Here is a 25,876-nt window from a genome sequence, read left to right as displayed (position 1 = left end):
AGCTCCAACTTTAGCTATTACAACAAACTACTTAACTCTTGAGTTTCCAATAAACCAAGTATAGCATTACCCAAGGCACGGGATAAAGGCATGTACAATTACTGAACCTCGTTGCAGGTTTCAAGAGTTGACTCAATGTGCTCGTGGAATTTACAAAATTGGAAATAATACGAAAATATTCAGACAAACGAAAACTTTAAAGGAAGACAACAAAATATTAAAGAAAGGCAATGGAACCGTCAACTACTGATTATAAAGCTACGTGATGCTAAGTCTCCATCTACTATTTTAAGCTTACTCGCCTGACTCTTTGGGTCCGTTCCCTCCAGCTTGCCCCTCAATATTCATTTCTGTTTTTATCGCATTCACACGGAAGAAACGCAGAGAAGTCAGGTTGGGGAGACAACAATGAAGGAGAATGAACGGTAAGAAGTGGACAATCCATCGCGCCGGGACAAGACGTACACAAAAAGCCTAGCCCTACGACTGAATAATCTCAGGGATTGATTTTGAACGCTCTTCTTTCAGTGTCTTTCTAACATGGATAGACACTACTGTAAAATAAACATTTGAGTGAATCTGGTTTCTCATAAAATATTTCATCTTTTGCTTGACAGCTTTCTTCTTTCTGTTTTGTCGAACTACTTTCGCGCTCATTTTCGCAAATAGCGAACCTTTTTTTATTTTGTTTGTTGCTCCAACATTCTTTGCACAAGACGCAGCACGCGGACGCGCAAGCAGACGGACGGTTCGAGAAGGAGATGGCACCGGCGGACCTCAGGAGGATGGTGAAAGGAGATACCGGAAAGGGGGGGAATATTGTGATCGGTGCTCGTAGCTACGCTCTGAAAATGCTTGAAAGTCGATTCGCCACGTGTCGTTAAAATCATGACATGAACCGCCTTGTCTCGAAAAGGTTGCTCTTGATTGGGTCATTGGAGGGCAACTTGTAAGCTGCTATCTGTTAACTGGATCGCAGTGGTCTTCTTTCAGGTACATCTGAATTAGCCGAACTCTTTCAAGTTATATTAGCCTGACACTCGTTGGTCCTGTGATATAAGAATGCTATAAAAATTGATTGGTAGTATGTGTATGAAAGCGCAGTCATGTTTGAAAGTCAGTTGCCATTTCCTTAAAGAAATGCGATGAGATCAGACAGGTTTGTTTTCAAACAAAGTGTTCTTGTTTTTGAATGTATTTGTTGAAATCGTTAAAATGTAGAAACTTATATATTTCTCGTACTATAAAGCTCAGTGTATAGCATTTTAGCTACCGCTGCTGTACTTGTCTGCACGAAGTTCGTGCGTGTAAACTTTATTATTTTACAAAAAGCCTATTTCCGTGGAAAAATAAAGCAGACATAAATTACTTGATACCATTATATTTCCCTGATACTTTCAAAGCAGATAAAATACTTTTGTTAAATATAGTCATGGGAGCTTTAAAGTGAGTCAATGAAAGAAAGATCATTTAAGAGAGATAAACTCATTTTATGACTTAAATTTAGTAGCTTATGCTACCTAAGTTGCGCCTATATAAATTTTATTCTCAAGAATTAAAGACAACTTTGTTATTTGTGCAAACACAACAACAGAAATACAGAAAGCCGTAGAAATAAAAACAACGGGCACAAGGAAATGTGTCAGCGAACCATCATTGGCCCTTAAAGATAAGAACTTAGTGTTTTTGCAGAAAGAGTTAGGGCAAGGAAAATGACGTGCTGCTACGAACCGTATATGAGTGTGTCTTTTTTAAATTAAACTTTCAGTTGTGAGTACGCCAACGTGTTGTCTCTTCTTCCTCTTCTCATTGTTTTTTTAGGCGTTCAGCTAAGACAACTTCGAAGTGCGCCTTACATATACGTAAGTGGCTTCGCCGCATGAAGCCTCCTCTAGAGGTAAAGCACGCTTGGCAGGTGACCCAGTCGGCCCGCCATCGGCTTCCAGCATTCGTCGGCATGAAATCAGCGTTGAAAATATGCAGGATCTTTTTTCAAATATGAAAGCATTGGCTGTCCCATGGAGCGAAGCCGGCGTTCTCTGTAGCTGTTGTTTCTATCAGCGAAAAACGGCACTTAAATTCTCACTGGCTAAGCATAACGGCACCTAAATTCCCATTAGCTGCGACGCGTCATATGGGTCCATAGCAAAGGCTTCATCTTTTCGAAGGAGGCAGTCGAACTGCTGGCGGTGCAGCGGGAGAGAGGGGGGGGGGGGGGGGGATGCGGGTATGCGCTGGCCTGACGTTAGGCCTAACATTAGGTCTGTCGTTACGGTTTCAGTTCTAACATCGTCAACCGGTACGCGCAGCTGTTCGACGTGAGGGGGGATGCGGGTATGCGCTGGCCTGACGTTAGGCCTAACATTAGGTCTGTCGTTACGGTTTCAGTTCTAACATCGTCAACCAGTACGCGCACGTGAGGGGGGATGCGGGTATGCGCTGACCTGACTTTAGGCCTAACATTAGGTCTGTCGTTACGGTTTCAGTTCTAACATCGTCAACCGGTACGCGCAGCTGTTTGACGTGAGGGGGGATGCGGGTAAGCGCTGGCCTGACGTTAAGCCTAACATTAGGTCTGTCGTTACGGTTTCAGTTCTAACATCGTCAACCGGTAAGCGCAGCTGTTTGACGTGAGGGGGATGCGGGTATGCGCTGGCCTGACGTTAGGCCTAACGTTTCTGTTTCAGGTCCAGCGTCATTAAACGGCACCCGCAGCTAGGGCGATGTTAATGATGTTAGGAGAGGCGACTTCAGCACGTCGCTCTAACGCCGTGCTGCAGGGCGGTCTGCGCGGCGCACCGCCGCAGTCCCTGCCGGCGCAGCGGCCGCCTCTGCTTCACTCGGTGCCGAGGAACATGGCGGCGCCTGGTATATCTATGTCGTCGACGGCCGCAAACACGGTAGTAGCGAAACGTGGCCGTCCACGCCAGTACACCACATACGAGCTAAGTATGCGGAAGAACGCAGCAAAACCAGTAAATAGACAGGCAGCAAAATCCACCTTCGTTGTCAAGTCTCCGAATACACGGCGGGCGGAACGAGCATCGCTAAGAAACTGAACGTAATGCTTTCGCACTCACAGCTCATAAAAAGTGAGCACTATGCTTTACAGATGTTTCTAAAAAGCTGTGGCACCTAGACTAATGCAATCTGTGCAGGTGAGGGTTGCGCCCAGGTGGATATAATATAGGGGGATAATCATCACCATAAGTCAGATGAGTAAATCAAATCTGTCATAGTGTAAGATGTCGAACAGCTGTGCGGAAATAAATTAAGAAACTTTCAAGACTAAGAAAAAGACGACAGAAGGAGAACGTGCTAAACGCTGCTAAAATCATTAATTTTCCTTGCTCCTTTTATACACCCAATCCCAACGTAACCGTCCTTTTCACGGGTGCGCTTTTTGTGACCACTACAACCGAAGGACATCTTAACATCGAGGCCTTGGCACTGGTAGACAGATTAATATAATATGTACAACATTCTTTCGCACAATGGCTATGACCTTGAGACACTTCACTTCACAACGAATTACAAAGCCCTCTTAAAAAAACAACTTGGAGTTCAGACGGCAATACAGGAACACATCAACCTTGTACGCTGAAAGCGAAAACCAAATAACACCTTTCCCCCTTAAAAAAAAGAATAATTATTATTAGCTTGCTGGCACTCACGGTTAATTTTTTTAACTTAAATTAGACTGTTAATTTCTTATTACTAAAAGTATAGGCAAAGTGCCTACACATGCGCAGTGCCACCAGTGGCGCCACCACAGCAGCACGGCGTTAGAGCGGCGTGTTAATCTATAACAATCTGTTTATCTAAAAAAAAACTTGTTGCGGGTAATCGAAAACAACTAAATCCATCAATCGTGGAAAGGATTGGGTTGGGAGGACTTTAATTTTCTGGGTTCCTAAAACGCATACCAAACTTCTATGCGGCAGTGTGCTTTCTACTTGTCTTGTCGTCCACGTTTTGGCACTGCCAGCCTGCAGCCCAAGTGCTACAATTAGCGCAAACACCGTGCTTCCCACGCACTCTATGGACCTTTTCCGAGAAGCGTTCTGCGCACGCGCGAGCGCCCGATGCCAAGCGGCGGAAGTCGGCACGAAAAATTGAGGAAATTCGGAAGGAGGCTCTGGATCAGTGAGTAGAACACGGAATTGCAGCATATATATAATTGTGCTCCAGAAAAAAAAAGACAGTGGACGGAAAAAAAAAAAACACGACGTTTAGGTGGACGCCACGGATGCCCCTTTTTAAAGTAGCGTTGGGCACGCGCCGCAGCTCAGAGATCGAAGAAACCGGTAGCGTAGCTCCAATTATCGATTGGTAGCGCAGGTAAGTCACTTCCTCGATTTTTAGTTCGCGCAGTCACCGCCTGGTGCCGTCGGTATGCGGAAAAGGTCCATTGTTTTCTAAAATGTATCATGTAGGAGTATTCGATTATGTTCATCTAGCTTCCGTTCGGAACCGTGCCTTGTTTGTATTTATTACATTTGTTAATTATTCCAATTATTTCGAAGATTACCCCTATTTATTAAGTCTCCCTGGACGTACAACTTTCATGTAGGGACAGTATTGATATAGTTTTGAAGAATTCTTCCGAACAAATGTGTAGCAAATAAACAAAACTCCCCATATAAAAATATATTCACGCAATCACTTATCATGTTTTGAAAAGCCCCCAGTAAACTGACGTTACTTTGTACGGGTATGACTAAAGGCCTCCATAACAAACGTGATCTTAACTTTACTATATTACATCTATGTCTACAATGCCAAATTCCTAGTAACAGTAGTAAGTTCGAAGACAAAAAAAATAACCATAGCCTTTGATGCCAGGTGATTGGTCCTATTTCCTGGCACCGTCGGCTGCGTCTGTACTTAAGCACAAATAAGCATAAAAACGAGTTCATATAGCGTGAACTTTTAAATTTAGTTTCAAGTGTACGGTTTCAAACGGCTATTATCATGGTATCCAGATATCGTGATACATCTATTTCTTTTTAAGACAATATTCTGAATTGGAAACATAGCTGGCGAGCACCAGCTCGGAGCACGTGGAGCGAAAGCTTGCGCTGCATGACCAAGCGATCATGTGTTCAACACCCCACCCCTGCCCCTTTTAAATCCGCATAAGCATCGTTCCAGCGTGCAGTTGCGTATCCCTACTGCGTGAGGTACGTTAAAAACTCGAGGCTAGCAGTTGTAGTGCACTTATTATATTCCTCACGTACATTTGAGACACCAGTTGCCCATTGAGGCTGACCGATTTCCGGTTGTGTAAATATAAACACAACATTACTATTAATAAGTGGAAACATAAATACTCTAATTGTTGCACATCATGCCCACCAACAAACCTAAAGAGATTAAAAAGGTCGTATGGAGCTAAACAAAGCATGAACAAGCAAACTCAAATCCCGTAAATAATTGCCATAAAGTGAAAATAATTTCTAAAAGCACGAATAAGACGTAAGGTGAGATATTAGAGTGAGAATTGCTATTGAAATTAGATTCCTAAAAAAACAACGTACGTTTAGTTGAACAACGTGCCTATGTTAAAATATACGAAGAGGACCTCACGGAAGAGAAACGTGGCATGGCGCATTCAACTTGTGTTTAGAAGCTCACTGAAATGCTTCACTTCTGCTGATTGTTGTTGTTTTAAAAGTGAAGAATCTTCTGTGAAATTCGCCAGGAAGATCTTTCAAAAAGTCCTGTCACGTTTTGTTGACGATGAACCAAACTCTCGCCAAAACCACTTTGCAAAAAACAAAACAAAAAAAAAAATGGAGAAGTTTTAAATATTTTCCATCAACTATAAAGTCGACGAAAATGTGAACCTGCGCGCTTTCCTTCTTAGCAAAAAAAAAAAAGTTTTTGTTGCGGCGCACAAAGCAGCAGCCTTCGTGACGATGTGCAAACTAAGCAAAATAAAAGTTCGCACAATCCTAAAAATGCACTTCAAAATGCGCGTCAGAGCAAAAAACAAATCGTCCGGTTCAATGAAGTAACGGTGACATATCCTCAAAATTGACACGGAAGCGCGGTCTGTCGACTAAACTTTTCAAACTCTTTCTGTCATCCTATGAAAAAGGAATATACCGTGCAATCTTGAATCTCGGGAAAAAATGGCGAATCCAATTTTTGAGACTGTTCGTCCCAGAGGTGCCGATCCTTGCTTCCCCTTTTGTATTATACGAAAAAGGCTGCTTCTATTTTGCAATTTGTGAATGCTCTTTCATCCATAAAAAAAAAAAAAATCTATCCGCTTTTTTTTTTTTTTACGGGCGATCGAAGAACAACAGTAAAACGAGAGAAAGGACGGAGGCGGAACGAAGGCAAAAAACGTTCTGTAAACAGACTAAAAAAAAAATACACGTACGGTTTTCGAACAGTGTGGGAGACGTCAAATTTGTATCGTCCGGGCACCTGTCGTATTTTACCTGATATTTAGTGGTTTATATTTAAGGCGGGAGAGTTTGTTCTAGTTTAGCACCCAATTATATTACTCCATGATTAAAGCCGTCTACTTCTGACGAGGAAGCTGGTACTAGGGAATGCTAAAGACGGGTAATTCTTTGTTTCGCTTTTTAAAGTATGGACGTGGGTTACTTATTGCTAGAGCGGATTGAAGGATATACTCTTCTTGATGTCATCGCTCAATCCTGAAACCTTCTAAGCCCTTAACAAGATGGGGTACCAAATGACTGTTTTTATAATCGTTGTATTCATTTTTGATTTATTTCACCTGAAGGATCGAGTTCGGTCATTACAGAAAAGGGGCGGGGGTTAATACATACTAATAAAAGTCAAGACACAAATACACAGGTTCTTTTAGTACGTTCAGCATAACATAAGCTAATTGTAAAATGTAAAAAACAAAATACTAATTGCGAGAAAAATGAACCATAAACTTTGGTGAAAAACTCCTGGGTCTACGATGGTGGCAATTGAAGATTGTACGCTGTTCCAGTTACAGATGGCCTGAGGGACAAAAAAAACGATTAAATGCGTTGATAGCACAGGATATAAGTTTAATTGTGCAGCCGTTACTAAGGCGGGACGATTATCTGTCAGGAGATGATAACAAAGAGTTCTTGAAATCAGGACGATGTTAGTAGTCTTTTCTTTAATTTTACTTCGAAAATAACTAATCTCACGGTGTTTCTGACGATTTCAAAAATAGGTCTAAGGTTTTCGGAAACGGCAGTTCGCCACGACAAATTAATTCTTCTTGAGCTGTTATTGATTGCTGTTAACAAATTTACTTTTGGCTTTCAGGCAACTAGCTGAAGACATAGTTGCCATTTGACAAAGTCTTGACAGCGATCATCATCTGCAGCAGTGAAGAAATTAAAAAAAAGAAAACCCCTGCTCGGAATGCTGTGACGAAATAAAAATTATACAGTGCACTCCACTCAAACCCAGTAAGGAAACTCCGTGTCGCTTATCACGCACTTTCGTCGCGGACAAGGTGAGGACGGCAAGAAGGAGCTTCAGTTATCCTGTCTCTACAGAAAACATCACTCACGTCTCCAATTCAGTTGGTCTAGTGAATGGCATCAGTCAAAATGATACTTCGACTTTACACAGTGAATGAGGAGATGGAATGAATGTTCAATGGTTTCACCCGGTTAGTCGAATTCACGGTGTGAGAAGACTTAGGTGAGGACACTTCGGCGGCCAAGGAGAGGAGGATGCGACCAGATAAGGCCACGCGTCAAAAACATTTCGCCAAGCTCCCGGTAGATGGCGCCTTCGATCCGTTCCCCACAGAGCCGTTTATTGAGAGAGTTTGGCCATACATTGGTTTGAATAGGCGAGCATCTCGGGGCCAACCACAGGCCGCGAAACAGCCCCTAGCGGTGGTCGTGAGCTCTAAATTTGTGACACGACTAATTCAAGCCGTTTTAGCGTCGCTAGAGTTAAAAGGTGTAACTCTCAGTGACTGAAAACTTTGTGCGTGCGAGGTTGTCGTCACGCCAACATTCAAGTGTAGAATAAACGAACGTGCGCTCCAAACCAGGGCCAACTTGCTAGAAACAGCGTCTCAGCTGAGACGGTGAAAGAAAGCACTGCCAAAGCCAGCGCACGAGCCGAGCGGGACACCGCGTCTCCAGGACGCTGTTCTAACAAGCCAACATCAGCAGTGCAGAGAAAGGCATGAGCACGAGCGCGTGGCTTTGGAAAGTGGCTCCTACGCACGAGTTCACATACAAACAAAAGCGTTTTGCTGAGCTAGGTTCACGCGCCTGTACCTTTGTCTTCACTGCCGACATTTGTGAGATGAAGCAGAGAGGCCGAGATCGAACGCCTCTATTTCACGCTTTGAATGTCGTTTGCAATATTCTGACGTCGCGGTCTCCTGATTGGTCGACGCTGTGTCACAAATTTAGTTTACGCCCTAAGCGCGGGGGGAATATTCGGCGCTGGCGGCGGCCTTTGCTCCGCCTGTTGGCCAAACTCTCCCAATACACGGCTCTGGTTCCCCTCGGTTCTCCGCTGTTCCCCAGCGCGCGCGCGCCTGTCTCGACAACAACAACGTGGGTAGTCGGGTGACTCTTTCGTTTGTGTTCCGGACCCTCAAACTCTGTTGACGTGACCTTCTATGAAGTTCGCTCTTCACCCAAACACCCCCAAGATGGGTCGCAAGTGCTTTGCGCCGAACTGCAACAGCGGATACCGTTCATGCAAGGAGAAGGTGAATGCGTTTCGGGCGCCTTCCGATCCGGAACGTTTAGCCTTGTGGGCTCGTGCCATTCCGAGAAGTGACCGGCAGCTCACACCAAAAGACTACCTGTGCGAAAAACACTTTGCCGACGGTGCGATAGAAGCTGGAAGGTATTACGCAGAGCTAGGGGGTGAAGTGCTTCTTGACCAGCCAAAGAGGCCTGTTCTAGCGCCGGACGCCGTGCCGTATATTTTCCCGGGATGTCCGCCTTACCTGTCGTCGACAGCGAAAAAACGAAAATTGCCGAAGAATAGACAGCGCGCACCTGCAACTGTTGTCAAGCGAAGGAAGACGGAGCTGCAGGACGAACGTAATGAAGGCACCCATTTTATTGGAACGACTTCAAACGTGGGGACCGAAGAGCCGTCAGCTGATCGCGTGGAGCCCGGGATCGCCACGTGCACCGCTGGAGACGCCGAAGCAGATACTGTCGGGGAGCCTTCGACGCGCATGGTACGGAAAGACGACTTCATAAATGACATCCCAGCCAAGGTTCCCGAAAAGCCAAGTAAGGACAGTGTGCCCCTCCGCAGCGTGCTGCCCGAGAAGAGCGCAATTGTAATGCCAAGTAAGGCATGGGCGTGTCACGAGGTTGACGCGGAAGGCCTTCAGAATCTCTGTTGCGTTGAGATGAAAAGCATGTCAGCAATTGAACCGCCATTTACCAACAAGACCCTCACTCTGGAGCAGTGCCGAAAGTCTTTGAGGGTTCGCCAATACGTCTTGGATCGCGAAGTTAACTCTGTGCTTCTTCAAGCAAAGTGCCCATCGCAAACTGCGCATGACATCACCGAAATGGTACATGCGTTTGACCAAAAGCCCGTCTGCGTGGGGGGTCCAGCGTACAAGAGGTTTCCTGGTATACACCCGGAGTGTGCATCCACTGACAAAATGGGAATGTGGAGACACAACCGATGTCCTCTACTTGTGAATGAAACAGAGCTGCGGTGCACTTTCTGTGCAAGCCTCAGTAACACCCTCCGTATTCACAAGGCACGCTTGGACAAAAGAGGGAAAGAACAAAGGGTGAGGATGCCCCTGTCTTCTTCGAAAAAGAAGAAGATTGATATCTTGAGAAGGCAACGTATTGCTTGCTCCAGGTCTAAAGTCAGGTTGCTAAAGAGAAAGAGAGAGCTTGAAGCTGAATTGTCTATGTGCAAAAAAGATCTGGAACAGCTGAGCAGCGAGAAGTTGAATGATGCTTTGAAGAAGTCGGCACTGCCTGAACCTCAACAAATGCTGCTGCGCGAGTGCATATCAGCGGCTAAGTGCACTTCAAGTAAAGGAAGGCGCTACACAGACGATTGGTTACTTTTGTGCCTACTTCTGCACATTCGCAGCCCGGCTGGTTACAGACTGCTCAGGGAGAATGATGTGCTGCCCCTGCCGTGTGTGAAAACCATCCGCCGGTACATTGCCATTGTCGGAATCAAGTGCGGGTTCGATGTCAACTTCTTCGCAGTACTCAAAAGGAAGCTTCAAGGTAAATCAGAATTCCAAAGACATGGCATGCTGCTGCTTGATGAAATCCAGGTCAGGGAAAGAAAAGCTGTTAACTCGAAGACATTGAGTTACACCGGACTCGTCGACCACGGAGACACCGACCAAGAGAGCTCCGAGCTAGCCAATCACGGCCTAGTCTTTATGTTTTGTCCCTTCGGTGAGAGCTATGCGCAACCTGTTGCTGTGTTTGCTTCAAGATCTGCAACCAAGGGGACAGTACTCTGTCAACTTCTGCTTCAGGCAATCACCTTGTTGGAAGGCGCAGGTGCTCTTATTGATGGCATAGTTTGCGATGGAGCGAGCCCTAACCGGACAATGTGGACACAGCTGGGTGTCAGTGGGAAGATAAACAATCCCAAACATTTCTTTTCGCATCCGATGGACGAGGATAGGAAAGTATACATATTTTCAGACGTCCCACACCTTTTCAAATGTATAAGGAATCGGCTCCTCAGAAAACGCCTCCTGAAAGTAAACGGGCAGTGGGTCAACTGGTCGGACTATGCGGCAGTATACAAAGAAGACTGCAGAAATGCTGGTGAGCTGAAAGTGTGCCTCAAGATAACACACCATCACATTTACCCCTCGAACATGGACCTTATGAGGGTAAAACTTGCTACCCAAGTCTTCAGCAGGGCAATGAAGTCGGGAATGGAGTACTACAGTGACCGAAAAGTCCCAAGCTTGTGGAACTGCACTGGTACAATGGCGTTTACACTTCGGTGTAATGATCTGTTCGATGCTATGAACAGGCAACACCCAGATGTTGGTATTCGGAAGAGAGGCAAGGACCTGATTGTCATCAAGGAAGCGATGGAGTGGTTTGATGAATGGGAGCGCGAGGTACAGTCTGGGAAGATATCTAAGGACATGTTTCTGACACAAACGACGGCTGAGGGCCTCAGAGTGACAATGAGGTCAACAATTGATCTAACAAAACACCTTCTGAACAATTGTGGCTATGATTACGTTCTCACCGCCAAATTCAATCAAGATCCCTTGGAGAGGTTTTTCGGGAAAATCCGGCAAGCAGCATGCGAAAACGATCATCCCGACATGCCTACCTTTCTTCAATTGTATAGAATGTTAATGGTGTACAGCCTCCTCAAGCCTCCAAAATTTGGGAATTGTCAAGCACTGACCGGAGAAGCACCACAGCTAGACTTCTCATTTTTCAAAAGTACATTCAAGAACCAAGAAGGAGAGTATCGTATGTCGAGCCTGGAACGGCTAAAGGAAAAAGTCGACGGTCTGATTACAACCGAAGCGTGGGAGTGTGATGAGGTTGTGGCCAGTGATGAGAGTCAACCTGAAGTGGTTGATTGCATTGTATACTATGTTACTGGTTTCCTGTGCAGAAAACTAGGCAAGATGTTTTCGTGTGAAATTTGCAAGGACTCATTGTCTGTGTCTTCGGCAACACAGAAGGAAGCATCCCTCACCACCTGCAAGACACGTGGAGGGCTCATCAACCCGAATGTGCACCTCTACAGAATCCTTCATTGTGCAGAGAAGTACTTTTCGGAGCATATGAACGACCTAAATGTGTTCTGGGACACCGTCGATTATGTTCTTGAATCCTGTGACTTAACCTTTCCTTGCAGCCAGCACAAAAATGAGGCAGTGTCAAAGGTACTGCACTATTACGTTAGTATGCGTATGAGGCAGCACTGTAAAGCAGAAGCTAGAGACTCGGGCAAAAATGCCAAAGAGAAAAAGAAGCAGGCGAGGCTTTGCAACGTGTGATGTGTGAAGTCTTTATGGCACCTTCCGAATTATGAAGCCTTTGTTGAAATGAGTGAGAGGCCGTTGATAGTAATGTGGAATGTGAACAAATTGGTTTTGAAGGCTACTTAACCAATCGTGATTTATTATTAAATAGAAACTGAAGCGGTTCTTGCAAAAAACGAGTTATAGGTGAATTGTGGAATACTTTATCCTGTGAATATGAATAACACATTCGTTTTCTCCGAAGATCTAACTAAATACCAAGAACCTCCGACCAGTCGTTACGTAATAAAGATATTTCGGCCGCAAAGCGCGTGTCGCTGGTGTGGGCAGTGCGTGCGATTGCAAGCCTGCCATGTATATTCTCCCGCACTGACACCAGTCGTGATATCTTTTTCTTACCTTTTTGAAAATAGCAAGCGTGATAAGCGCCAAAGTTGCGTGAGAGCGAAGATTCCGAAAACTCCTTTTATAACGTAACACTCGGGGAAGGAGGGGCTTCAGCGGTACTTTGAAAATTATTTTCTGCAGCCTCTATGCTCCAAATTGAAAAATAACCTCGATATTCGTGATCCTGGAGGCCAAATGAAGACGATCTAAGCGTTTTTACTCGCATACAAAACCGCTTCAGTTTCCCTCGGCACTGCAATAATTTATTATGTACTTGTGTCATGCCCTTTCAACACTTCTACTCTAATTGAGTGTGTTCTGCTGTCTTGCACATAATGAGTCCCCATGTACAATCGCATGTTTTCATGAAACATGCTACTATTACACATGGGTATCAGCCTGTTACATTATCCTATAAAGTTTTCGGTGCAGGGTTACCGAGCGTGTATGAAGGAGTGGGACAAGAGGTAACAAAAGGATCGAGATTCATAAGAGGGACCGTATCATGATTTTCGTCCGCGTCGCAAACACCATTTAATCGCAGCAGCGGTATCCGTCCCGCGAATGTGAGCCATCTGAAAATGGGCGGGTCGATTAGTTCGCTAGTTCTGTGAATCATACCTCATGATTCATACCTTAATTAGGGATCCGCGGGTTTTTGATGTTACACAGATTTGTCTGCGAACGCATCAAACGATTGAATACCGCGTAAGAAAATTTAATTGGGAGCAGCCGGCATTCACGCGCTGCCAGCGGCTGTGGAGCACAGCGTGAAGGAAAAAGTGGAAAAAGCGCGAGGCGAAGCGGGCGATGGGTGGATGGATGGATGGATCTGGCTAAACCCTGTGAATCGGGCGGTGGCTTGCGCCACCTAGCCAACATTATAAATCTAATTATATGTTTTGGATTCCAAGATTAAATCTCACCCCTGCCTCGATTTTAGCCACCAGTCTGATAACCTCCGCTTGGTTATTTCTACCCGTGTAAAGTCTATTTTTCCTTCACTGTCTTTAAAACCCAATGCTTTGATTAAATCCGCCCGGTCACTGTTAACTGTTGGGTGAAGCCCTTTACAGAAAAGTATTAAGTGTTCAGCCGTTTCCTCCTGCTCCCCACACACACTACATAAAGTGTTCATCTCCTGGTACTTAACCCGGTACGTCTTAGTCCGCAATACTCCTGTCCTGGCCTCAGACAACAAAGAGCTTCCCCTAGAGTTATCGTAGATATTTTCTTTGCAAATTTCCTGTTTGAACATTCTGTACGTCTCCAGTGCTGGTTTTGTCTGCATACCCGTTTCCCACAGACCCTTTTCTGTTTCTTTTATCCTTTTCTTAACCCGTAATTCCTGGTTGGCGCCCCCACTGCCGCCCAAATATTTGCTTGATAATTTTCTAGTTCGGGCACCGGTCCGCGGCGCCATCTATGAACAGCCGTGAGAACTACAGCGGCGAGGGGACATAATCTCGTCGCGGGCAAGCGCGCTCTGTCCTCACCTAAGTCTTCTTACACCGTGGTCGAATTGAAACCGAGCGATACGGTCAGTGCTCACCGATGCATCGACGTGCGACGAGAAATCGTGAATTATTGATGGCTGTCCCCCTACAGAGATCGCTTCTCCTGATTATGTTAGTACTTGAGAGCCAGCCTCTAATGCTTGAGCGACAGCGTTGTGACAAAGCAATAAATAGCATAGTTTAGTGACGCTATCGTAAATATAAAAGTTGCGCGTAAAAGGCAATTCAGCCTCGGTGATGGTTTTTCCAAAAGCAACCGTCATTATCTTCCAGTACTTTTTGAAGAACGCGATTGCGAGACAAGGTATAAATGTACCCACGTTTTATGGGTAAAGTAACACTATTCGAGCACTCGAAGAAACCTTGTAATTGAAAAGGATGTCTAAACAGTCGATTTACTCTAAGATGTCTCTCAAAATGCGATAGACAAGCTGTAATTAAAGATTTTTTAAACTATTTTCTTAACGGTGAAATAAATGCAAAGTGCTATTTATGAGCAAGCACTTTTAGTTGATTTGGCAGGTTTAACACACGAATAAAATGTATATTTTCCCAACTCGTAAAAAAAAATATTGAATTATTACCACATAGAGCTGTGAAAAGCAGGCCGGAGTACTTACCATTGTCGCACAAAACGTTTGGTGCCGTTCTATGGTGTACAATGAGGGCCTCCCACCATGAATAACAAAACAAAATAACAATAGCGTGAAAAACTATTAGACAAAACAATGTAAATAGTTTAAGAGCGTGGTGAAAAAACGCTTTTTTTAACGCGCTACAAACCCAGAAATGCTAGAAAGTATCCCACGAAATAAAAGAATGCCCTGCGATCACTAATACCCGAAGCAACGCAGTGCACGGCTTAATGTGTTCAAGCTTCTTGCTTTGTGATTCGTTGTTCGGCGTTCTTACCGGTTCATCGCTGCAATCTCATTGGCTGCGTAGCCACAGTAAGGTGCTCGAGGCTCACTACACCCTGCATTTCCTAAACAGTCGGTGACTACGCGGACCGCAAGTTCGTCTGCTTTTTTTGCAGGAGTCGCTGTGACGTCAGAAAGACGCCGTGCTCTGATTGGCTCTGATTAAAGGAGAGCGGGTAGACTTCAAGGCAAGCTGCATTCAGGTCTACACATCATTCTTTAATGACACCCAATCAGAGCACGGCGTTCTGACGTCACAGAGGCTCCTGCAAAAGAAGCAGACGAGCTTGCGCTCCGCGTAGTGACATCGAAATGAAACAGACGCGTCTATATAAGATAAACGAAAAAATAGTCAGTGCAGGCGAGCTGGTGTAAGTTGAACATGATTGTAAACCTGGGACTGGGGCAGAAAGAGAACGCAACAGAAGGTAGTAAAAGAGGAGGCAACGTCTGAAACTCAGCTGCAAAGTTTATTTCGAACACGCTTTATATTCCCCATCTCCAACGCCGTCTCTACAAAAAAAAAAAAAAAAAAACACATGAGAGGAGGACAATGACACTTGGGTAAACCTTCTCTTATCGCCCTTGACCTTGGCTGTGGGACACTCACAGAAAGGGTCACATTCTAGCATAACCACCGCCACCTGGCGAACGTAGGTGAAAACACTACTGAACACAAACCCTTTCTTTGTGTTCAGTAGTGTTTAGAATTTCGAATAAGGGCAAGAAAGTGCTCGAAAAATTTAGGAAGTCTATGAAGGGAAAGCACCAGCAGGAGTTCGTGAAAAATAAGAATTCAAACAAAATATTACGGATGAGTTTGAAGTATGCGCAATCCAAGAATTTAAATACAGGTTTCTCGTATCAGTGAATTTTGGAGCCTACCCTTCGTAGGGAGGCTGGGCTGCTGACGACCACGTTTTTTTGTTTTGTTTTTATTTATTCATTCTTTCAGGGCCCGAAGGCATTATATAGGGGAGTGGACACACACATCTAATTGCACACAAAGACAAACAGTAATTAGGCAGGTAAGCATAAAAATTAAAAAAAAAACAGAACATTGTTAAAACAAAACACTGTCAACAAAAATACAAAAAATATTCGCAAAGTGCAGCGTTGAATCCGGCACTCTTGGCTATGCTGGCAACAGGTGCGGGAAGGCGATTCTAGTCCAGTGATGTCATGGGTATGAAAGACTGATGAAAGCTTGAGGTGCGACACTGAGGGATGCCAACTTTATGTTGATGGTCGAAACGTGATGAGACGTATGATGGTTGTGTTAACAGACGCTAACGAAGATTTGCGTTGTGGTGATAAATTTTATGAAATAAACATAGACGATATATTTTTCTACGTAGGGAGAGGTCAGACAAGCTTATGGTAGGTTTCATTGGTGTTACGCTAGATGTGCGATGATAGTTATGCAGTATGAAACGAACAGAACGGTTTTGAGCAGCTTTTAATGATAATGAAAGCGTTACACCGGGGTCCCAGATAGCGGAAGAATACTCAAGTTTGCTGCGGACCAATGATTTGTAAAGAAGTAGTTTTAAGGACAGTGGGGCAAGAGAGAAGTTCCTTTTTAGAAAGCCCAACATGCGGTTAGCGTTTTTAATTATATACTCAGTATGAATGTTCCATGAGAGGTTGTTAGTGATATGAACACCAAGATATTTAAATGAGGACACGGATTCCAGCTCAACAGTTCTTATATGGTACGAGGGACAGGTGTTATTTTGACGTGATACTCTCATGGATTTGCACTTGTTAATATTGAGTTCCATTTGCCATTTTTCACACCAGCGAGAAATACTGTCAATGTCAGACTGGAGTGCAAGAACGTCAAAATCGTTAGTTACTTCAGAATATATGACACAATCGTCTGCGAAGAGACCAACTGAGGATGAGATATGCGAAGGAAGGTCATTAATATATATTAAAAACAAAAGAGGGCCGAGTACTGAACCCTGGGAGACACCAGAAGTCACAGGAGAGGGGTGCGAGTTAATGCCATTAACATGAACAAATTGAGAACGGTTAGTTAAGAGGCGTTGATCCAAGTCAAAACAATGAGAGTCAATGTTCAGTCTACTGAGTTTATACAAAAGGAGCCTATGTGAAACCTTTTCAAATGCCTTAGAGAGATCTAAAGAAAATGCAGTCAACCTGAGATGAATGATCGAGGCAAGCGTGAAGGTTATGCGTAAGTGTTAATAGCTGAGTTTCGCACGAGAACAGTTTCCTAAAGCCATGTTGAGCAGGAGAAAAGAATGTATGGGAATTAAGAAAATTAACGAGATGCGAATAAATTATGTGCTCTAAAATTTTGCAAGGGACACTTGTTAAGGAAATCGGGCGATAATTACTTGGGCTGGATTTGTCACCACCTTTATGGATAGGAACCACCTTCCCCACCCTCCAGTCCTCGGGAAGGCTTCCGAGTTCGAGTGATTGCCGAAATAGCTTTGTTAAGATAATAGAGGAATACATAGTAGTGTTTTTGAGAAACTTCGAGTTAATATTATCAATTCCACACGATGACGATAGTTTAAGGTTGGCGATGATTTTCACTATACCGGCACATTCTATATCAATGGAATTCATAGCACAAATATTGTATTCATAAACATCCGGATAGGAATTAGTGGTTAAATTCGAAAACGATTTTGTGAATAATTCGTTTAGCACAGCTGCACAGTCATTCGCCGCTATCGTCTCATCATCCTCGTTGTTCAGCACTACGTCAAGCCTCTCAGAAGGGTTTACGACGTTCCAAAATTGTTGAGGGTTGTTGCGCAACATAGTGGGTAGGGTACATTCGAAAAAACTGCGCTTGGCTTCGCTTATAGACGTCTTATACACTGCTGCAGCAGAATAATATGCTGCCCAACGATGCTCTGCATTGGGAAACACGGATAGCTTTGCAGCACGAAACATCCTTTTTTTTCTATTTGAGAGCCTTCTGAGCGTCTGGTTGAACCATGATGTGTGAGTGTAATTACGTACAGTTCGTACAGGTACAAATCTATTTGTAAGGGAGGCAACTTTTTCTTTGAACAACATCCAATTATCCTCAACAGAACGCTCAGAAAAATTACGCAGATTATCACTTAAAAAATACCCAATTCATGATTAATAGCTCCAAAATCCGCTCGGGCATAGTCAGATATCCGTTTTACTTGCACTGGAGAGCGACACACCGGAACAACAAAATCAAAGTGGAGCAATGAATGATCACTGAGACCAGGTAGGTACGTGAGAGACGATATAAGCTCGCGTGACGTCGTCAGCACAAGGTCCAGCACCGTGGCCGAAGAACAAGTAACCCGAGTAGGGTGCGCAACAACCTGAGTGAAGTTAAAATCGGCGCACAGATATAAAAAGTCATTGGATTCTGTGGAAAACGTACTTAAACAGGGGCCGTCGTTTGACCACGTAATGTTTGGATAATTAGTCTCCTAACATTAAGACTGGGACGTCAGGGAAACGGACTGTGACAGCATTCACGACGTCATGAAGGTCAGACACAAAGGTAGAACTTCTCGAAGGAGCACGATAGCAAACGCCCAAAACATATTTACGATGATTTAAACAAAAGTAAATCCACAGGATCTCCAGATTTGTGGCAATGTTTACAAGAAATTAAGAAATATTATCAGCCACAGCGATCATAACACGTTTAAGTAGTGATAAGAAAGAACACGTGTTTAAAGTGGTACAATTGAACCGAGTCTAAGGAATCAAGGTCCTGTCGGCACATTTGGCGCTTTTAGCCTGCATTCTTTCAGCCAGACTGTGACCTGAGTCGGTCACGGCGCTGTCTTGGGACTCCGAGCAGGAACACATTTCTTTTTTTACCGTTTCGCCTCTAGCGATCACTGTTCGCTTCTTCAAAGTGGAACCACAACCTCATGACATCAATTTACTTTTCGCCAGTCATCGGAGACTTTAATTTCAAAGATATATCTTGCTGCGTCTACTGTTCCTGCTAAAACAGTGGTGGTTCTGAAATGTCCAACCGCGTACACTGCCACAAGTGACAGGACTGAATTCCATGCACAACAGAAACAGAGTTCCACTCCTTTGCTTTCATGTCCCTGTACGCCTTGACGTCAGCTTTCGGGAGGTTGATTAGTTTTACGTTCCGCAGCTTAGTGTTCATAGTGTTCAGTGAGGCAACCATCTCTGGCGCCGACTTGATCACCGACGTGGTGGGCCGTCGGAGGTTTTACAACTTTGCCTGGTGCTTGACATGACCCTCGATTCCATCGAAGGAACTCTTGCCATATTCAGTTGCGTAAAAAATTCACTTCGCTGACGTGTACTTGTTGCTCTGCAGCTCGTGTAGTTGGTATTTGTGCTAAAAGTGGCTTGTTGCACTATCACTGACGTGGGTCACATGAGCATACACAAATTGGATTTCACGATTTTCCAAACTGTTGTCATATAAAGTAAGTTACAGACATTAACATTCAATCGCAATTCCTTTTTTTTTTCCAGTACTTTTTTGCGTTTTGCGGCTTTTTACGGCGGCGGTTCTATTGGCGGTCACAGACGGCGCAGGTTCAGGTTCTGCCGCGCCCTACTTCCTACATCATGTTACAGCCACGGTTGTAGGCTGATTTGTTTGCAAAGTCGCTCCTGCTTCTTCCTGTACGTCCCATCGATGGAGTCGCTACACACCGGCTGTTTAAACAGGCAACGCGAAGCATGTTACAGAATGGCGCATCTCGATCGTTCTGGCCCATAGGAATTTTTGGGTCGGTTGTACAAAAATGTATTAAGAATTATCCCTTAAAAGCTACCGTCCACCTCTGAGCTGTCAATTTGTCTCTTCCTGACTGCCATGCGGCATTTTTACGTTTTTAGAGCGCAGCTCTTAGGGGCCCGTTTCCGGCTTGAGCGGCGTCGGCGTCGGCGTCGCCGTCGCCGTCGGCGTAACCGCGCGGTGCATTATGGGTGAATTTCCCCGCTAAATCTAGCGCAAAAATTTCCCCGCTAGATTTAGCAGAAAAATTTCTCCGCTAAATCTAGCGTAAAAATTTTCCCCGCTAAATCTAGCGAAAAAAATTCCCCGCTAAAGCTAGCGGAAAATTTTTTCTGGGGGGTCACGTGACCCCCCAAGGTCACATGACCCCCCCCCCCCCCCCCCCGCCCCGAGAGCAGGTAACCCTCAGTACCCTTCCCTCCTCCTCCTCCTCAAAAGCTGCGCTCCGATTCGGTGTTACAGGGAGTTGTAAACGGCTTTCATTTTTTAATAGTCATGAAATCGTTAAGATTGTGTTGTGCACGCCCCATTTATGGCAACCGCGTTATTGCGAATTCGGCCTTATTTCTCGCGTTATAACTTCAACGCCACACACATATTGCATTATGTTTCTGGAGGTTCTGTTACTACATATCATAAATGTTAATATCGCAGAGTTAAAAAAAAATAAGATATGCCTTTATTTTAAATTGATTTTCAAAACAACGCATTTTTAGTTAAATACCCCTGTCTGAACAATTCTTGTAAATTTCTGCCGCTAACCAGGACAACGACATTCAATGCGAAATTGAACTAAATACAAAGCAACACACTGACAAAGTTTGAAGATGTTAGCCTTTATAAATACGGAGAAAAAAATTAATTTAGAGCGTTATTGCGCAATGTGCCGTACTTCCGATTTTGTTTCTCAAAATAACAACCCTAATTCTCGGTGGTTAATACTTTTTGTCAATTCTTCCTATGCGTAATTTGTCAGTAAATATTTCTAGACTCGTAGCCAGAACAGGTTTCTTTTGGAAAGCCACCCGAAATGCCAACATCGCGCAATACGCAAAACACGCACGTGACTGGGAGGGTGCTTAAAAATGTTTTTGGCAAAGACAATTTTTTTTCTCTTAAAACAAGGATTCTTTTTATTCTTCTTGGCATGAAGCCAGCAAAATATTTTTTTCATCAAAATTAGAAATGGTCACCGGACATGGTTGTTCGACCTTATCTGAAAACGCCCAGTAGACACCCCAAACAGCTGGTAATGGCTTGTTCGAGCCAAGTATTTCTGAACTATAAGTGTACGGAGTACCGCATAGTTACTACAAACAAACAACGCAAAATTCTTTTTTTTTTAACGCTATGTCGTTTACAACAGAATTGCCGTAACTAAATTTACTCGAGAAGTAAAATGAGCATTTGAGTCTTAAGCCTAATAGTGTATGTCGCGAAGTATTCCTTCAATTCGCAGGAGGAGGAGCTTCGTTGAAACCAGTTGATTCAGCTACCGAAGAATGTGCCTACTTCACAAAAAATGCCTGGTACGTTTATATGGCTGAGTGATATTTTATTTTAAAGTAGGAAATAAGGCTGTCCCAAGATTAAACCGCTTTGTTAATCCGTATCTGCCTTCCCCAGTCTTTTTCTGGCTCCCAAATTACTCTAAAATAACGCACAGCATAAAACCAGAAATCCTCGACACTTTAGTAAATTGTGTGTTACAACTTAGCTGAAAACCTCTTGTTCCTCGAAGGGAAAAAAAATAGAAACAGGTTGGAAATCACCAGAGAAAGTTTCGCTTGAGTTGCAGCTGACGGCCTACACTTCGAAGGTTTCTGGTTGGAGTACTTTGCAGGCTTCCGCTCTTTTCAGTGACGTGAATGGAGGGAGACAGCGTGACACATCGGTCTTTTCGGTGGCCATGATGGGGACAGCCGACCACCGGAATTACAGGAGGCCGGAGCTAACAGCCCGCCTCTATCCATCAGTAAAAGGGCGGGAGGCACTTCCGATTTGGAAAATCGACAGCTCTTGGGACATCCTTCGCCATGTTTCAGTGTTCCTGGAGAAAAAAATCAAAAGAGGACGAAGACGCTATTGTTGTAATGTTTTACATACGTTCCTTGGATTGATGGCACCCATATTGAAATTACTTTTGCAGTAAAACAAAATAAAACTTGACTACTCTTTGGTAGCTGATAATACCTTTAAAAATATGCTGTTCGATAACGCGTGGAAAGAAAAGACGGGAGGAGGTATTTTGTTGTACTGCTACACTTCTGTGTTTTAGGCGCCTGTTGTTTTAAGGTTATGTACCCTCTAGACAAATTATTAATTTTGCAGTAATACCAAATCATCAGTTTTCTTTTTGTTTATTTGACTAAGGTTGCATTTTTTGTGAATAGGCAGCAAATTTAGACTGGTGCGTCAATATGGGCGGCATAGCACAGACAACGATTAGGTAACACAATTTTGTCCGAACAACAAAGAAAAAATAACAATTAACCATGTTTTTACTAATAGCAGTTCGGTTTTCTATTTTTTGTTTACTAACGCTGCGGTGTCTGTAAAAGTTCAAGAGGTTTAGTAAATGCGTGTGGTGTGACACTGAAAACGAATGACAAAAACCAACAATAGAGGAAGAAAATATTTAGACGTGTAAAATAAACAAAGATATTCCGAAGAATCCGCTGGAACCCCGAAATTCGACTACACAGACAACGCCACATAATACAAATTCTCGCAACGATGAACCGTTCTATCTTCGTTCTGAATGAACCCAATCTCTGACGCAAGCTTTGAAGGTTTCTGCCAAAACGCAACGCGGGTCCAATCACTGTTTCATGTATTACTAAAGCATCAACTTCGCCACCAGCCACGCTGATTCACAACCGCATGCAATATTCCCTCTTCGTTGCTCTATATCTTCCTAATTCGTTCAGTGTTCGAGAGCAGGTAGCACGTACGTCTCAACACTTTATCATGTATGCATATATACGTTAATTTTAATTATTTAATCACATTTGACATTATATTAAGTTTTGCCACATTACCGACAATTCTTGTTTATGGGCACACATATAAAGATATGATGATGTTGGTGATTATGTTGAGACTTTTGTTATCGGTTAAACCGCGAGCGTTTTGTTTACAGCACCTGCTGGACGAAACTCGTGTTTCTCCATTCTAAATACGCTTGTGTATATTTAGGAACGTAGAACCGTTCTTTATAAAGGCATATGCAAGTATTACTTTTTTTCCTCATATTACGTTTCTTTATATTGAGACCGATTCGCTCAAATTATGAATAATTTAAAAAAAAGCTTTACAAAACAAGAGGTATTTCAACCCAAAATATATAAATCCACTTGAAAGCATAAGTTAATACCCACAATCAAAAATGAAAAAAAAAAGTTTCAGAATACTGGAGAAGATAATTTTACATTTATCATTTTTAATTTAAATAAAGCACACTGAAGCTCTAGTACAGCAGTACGCCATTTCTCTCTGCCTGTGTGTTCGTTCTGATCTTTTATCGTATCCTCTGTCTTCCACGCCTCACAGATTCACTGGCTGCGCGAGCCTACATTTTGTTTTGTGTGCGAGTGTGTTTTCTCCTAAATATTTCTAGTCAAATAGAGTGGGTGAAGTTCACATACCGTATTTGCTCGAATAATGGCCGCACGTTTTATGTAACAAGGTTCTTGAGTCTACTTTCCTGCAGAACACAGATACGACCAGTCATCATGTTCTGCATTAAAACAAACGCAGCGAAAAACGTTAAGAGCACGATTCTCGCGAGATCGCAATTTGAGCAGATAGCAGTTTCGTGTGACTACGTTATCTCTAAACCTAAAATCACTGATATTTTTCTTCCGACGCGTTCATTGACTATCCCCATGCTCTGCGGGAAAGCAGACCTACAGGTTATGTTTATAATAACGCGGAATTACTCGAGCAAACAAGATATATGTTTCATTGACCCATGGCGTTACTACACTTGTCAGTACCGTGTTTTCAGTATCATCTCGTGCGTCATGCCAAAGTTTTTTTCCTCTATACACATTTTCCCCTATTTTGTAACTGTAGCTGTTTTATTATTTTGCATTGTTTATTTTAGTTGTTTATATTTCTTCTCCCTTTTTGGCGTTTTGAAATTTTTTTTTTTGATTTTGTGTTCTTCACATTTGAGTAAGAGAGCTATCGACGAGAAGCATTCAACTACTGCTGTTCTGCCCGTTTTCTTTTTTGGCGGCATAATAATTGAGTGAAAATTTACTTCACGCTTCACAAGAAACGAAGCCTGAAATGTGTCCACGGTAATCGTAGTAGCCTGCCTCAGTTTTCAACAGAATGCTAGTAGAGTTTATGAACAAAATAAAATTGAAGCCGGAGGCTGATCGGCCATATGCAATTAGAAGGAACGTAGTTGTCGATCTTTGGAAAAATAACGACAATTTCAGGCTTTGTTTTAGCGACAAATATGTCCATTTCATCTAAGAACCATATACATTTTGCGAAAGCTGCTTTGTATTTAAACTAACACTAAACATAATTAACTTACATTATGTTACTCCTAGAACTCCCAAAACTCTCTCACTGACGTTGACTTTTTGTGGGCACCGATAACAAAACGTTGTGTGCCAGACTGTGGAGTAGAGTTAGCAAAAAAGCTGAGTAGGCTTCGTAACAATGGACAATACCTCGAAAGCCCTCGCCACTATTTTTCGCTGTTCAAATCAGATCTCGTTCCAAGGGTAAGAATTTCGCCTACATAGGAACTAGCCTAAACAAGAAAACACACAAAAAAGTAAATGTGCCGTCAAACTCTTAGGCAGGTGAAGGGGTTTTGTTAAAAGAAATCTAGGGAGGTTCTTAAAAAAAGAGTTACAGGTGACGTTAAGTTACATAAGCGAGAAATGTTTAGATCTCTGTATATTACGTCACGATTTCCTCCAGCCGAACACGCCAGCAAGGAGGGACATCAACTCTATTTTGATATTTTGTTGTGGCTGCTTGGCATATCAATCTGAAATATAATAATGATTTTCGTGATCCTAGAGGTCAAAATATGATTTAATCGTTTTAATCTGAAACGTTCCTTTGCTTGGTGCTCGGCATTCCGTGAAGCCCAGATGAAAAGGTGGCCGCGAGGCTCGACACTGATTGGTTGACGAGTGGGAGAGGAAGTGCGAAGTGCTGGACACTGATTGGTTAACGGGGAGGTCAAGTGACCCAAGGGGTAGGCCAGGAGGAGTGAGGAAGGCAAGGAGGAGCTCGGCTACCTGTACGCAGTGAGTGACGGGAGTTCGCGGATTGCGAGGTTTATCAGCCCGATTAGCGGTAGTATCGCTTCAATATAGAAACAACTACCAAGTGTACACATAGTACGCTTTAAACTATATCATGAAAACCGCCGTGAACGTAGGCCTCTAGCGTCTGGAATCTCAGAATATCGCTAAACGTCTGTGATGCTTGCATTTTTCGCTTATGCAACAGAATTGCCTAGCAATTTTCCATCATCTGCTTTCTCTAATACAGAAATTCATTAGTTTCTCTCTATGCGGATCAAGGCCGTATCACATAAAACAGCTGTATTCCTATGAACAGACTGTCTTAAATGTCGTTTAAACGCTCATGCTGCATATCTTTTTAAGTTTGTCTTATGCCGAATTTCCTAGATCTCACTACAGACTAACTAAAATGCCATCAGGAGCTGCGAACACGGCGCATGTGCAGGCACCCGTTTTCCTAAGAGCAAAACGTCTACGCGCGTTTTTTTCCACAGCCAACGTTTTCTACAAACCACGCGCTCCAGCATCCAAGGTTCTGTTTCACGGCCTAGAATATCTCACACAAACCTCAAACTGTACCTAAATATCGTAGATTCAGCATGCATGTAAACTAAGAAACGTAGTCTCTCGCATGTGAACCATAAAGCGTAAAATTAATTAAATGTGAGCTTCAAATAGTCGGCAGCACAGCAAATTTGCACCCAAACTGAAGTTTTACTTGAAAATTGTAGCTTCAACATCAAAGTAAGCCCAACGCAGCCTCACAGGTGTGACCTCAAATATGCAAGTTAATAAAACCACACAGTACTTTTCAAACCAAAAGAGCGACCCAGAAACCTGGAACTCAAACCGTCACCATAAAAACCTCGAACACCTAATTCCAGGATTTTGTTTTCTAGTTTGCATTTTTTTAATCTATTCGACATTTTGCGATTTTCTTCCTCAACATTCGAAGGCCACCATTAAGACCTTAACAAAGATTTTAAAATGCCGCTCTTTCACCAAATAGACAGGGTCTAAGGATTTTC

The 25,876-nt window shown here is 43.4% G+C and overlaps 1 pseudogene; it reads right to left on the bottom strand.

The window, feature by feature from the left end:
• Window positions 1-12,773: 12,773 nt before the first annotated feature.
• LOC115326244 overlaps window positions 12,774-25,876 on the bottom strand; it is an 81,919-nt pseudogene continuing 68,816 nt past the window's right edge.

The sequence above is a fragment of the Ixodes scapularis genome, unplaced genomic scaffold (assembly GCF_016920785.2).
Source record: "Ixodes scapularis isolate PalLabHiFi unplaced genomic scaffold, ASM1692078v2 PGA_scaffold7__128_contigs__length_106722199, whole genome shotgun sequence".
NCBI classification, from domain to species: Eukaryota; Metazoa; Arthropoda; class Arachnida; order Ixodida; family Ixodidae; genus Ixodes; species Ixodes scapularis.
This window is presented reverse-complemented; position numbering and strand designations above follow the sequence as displayed.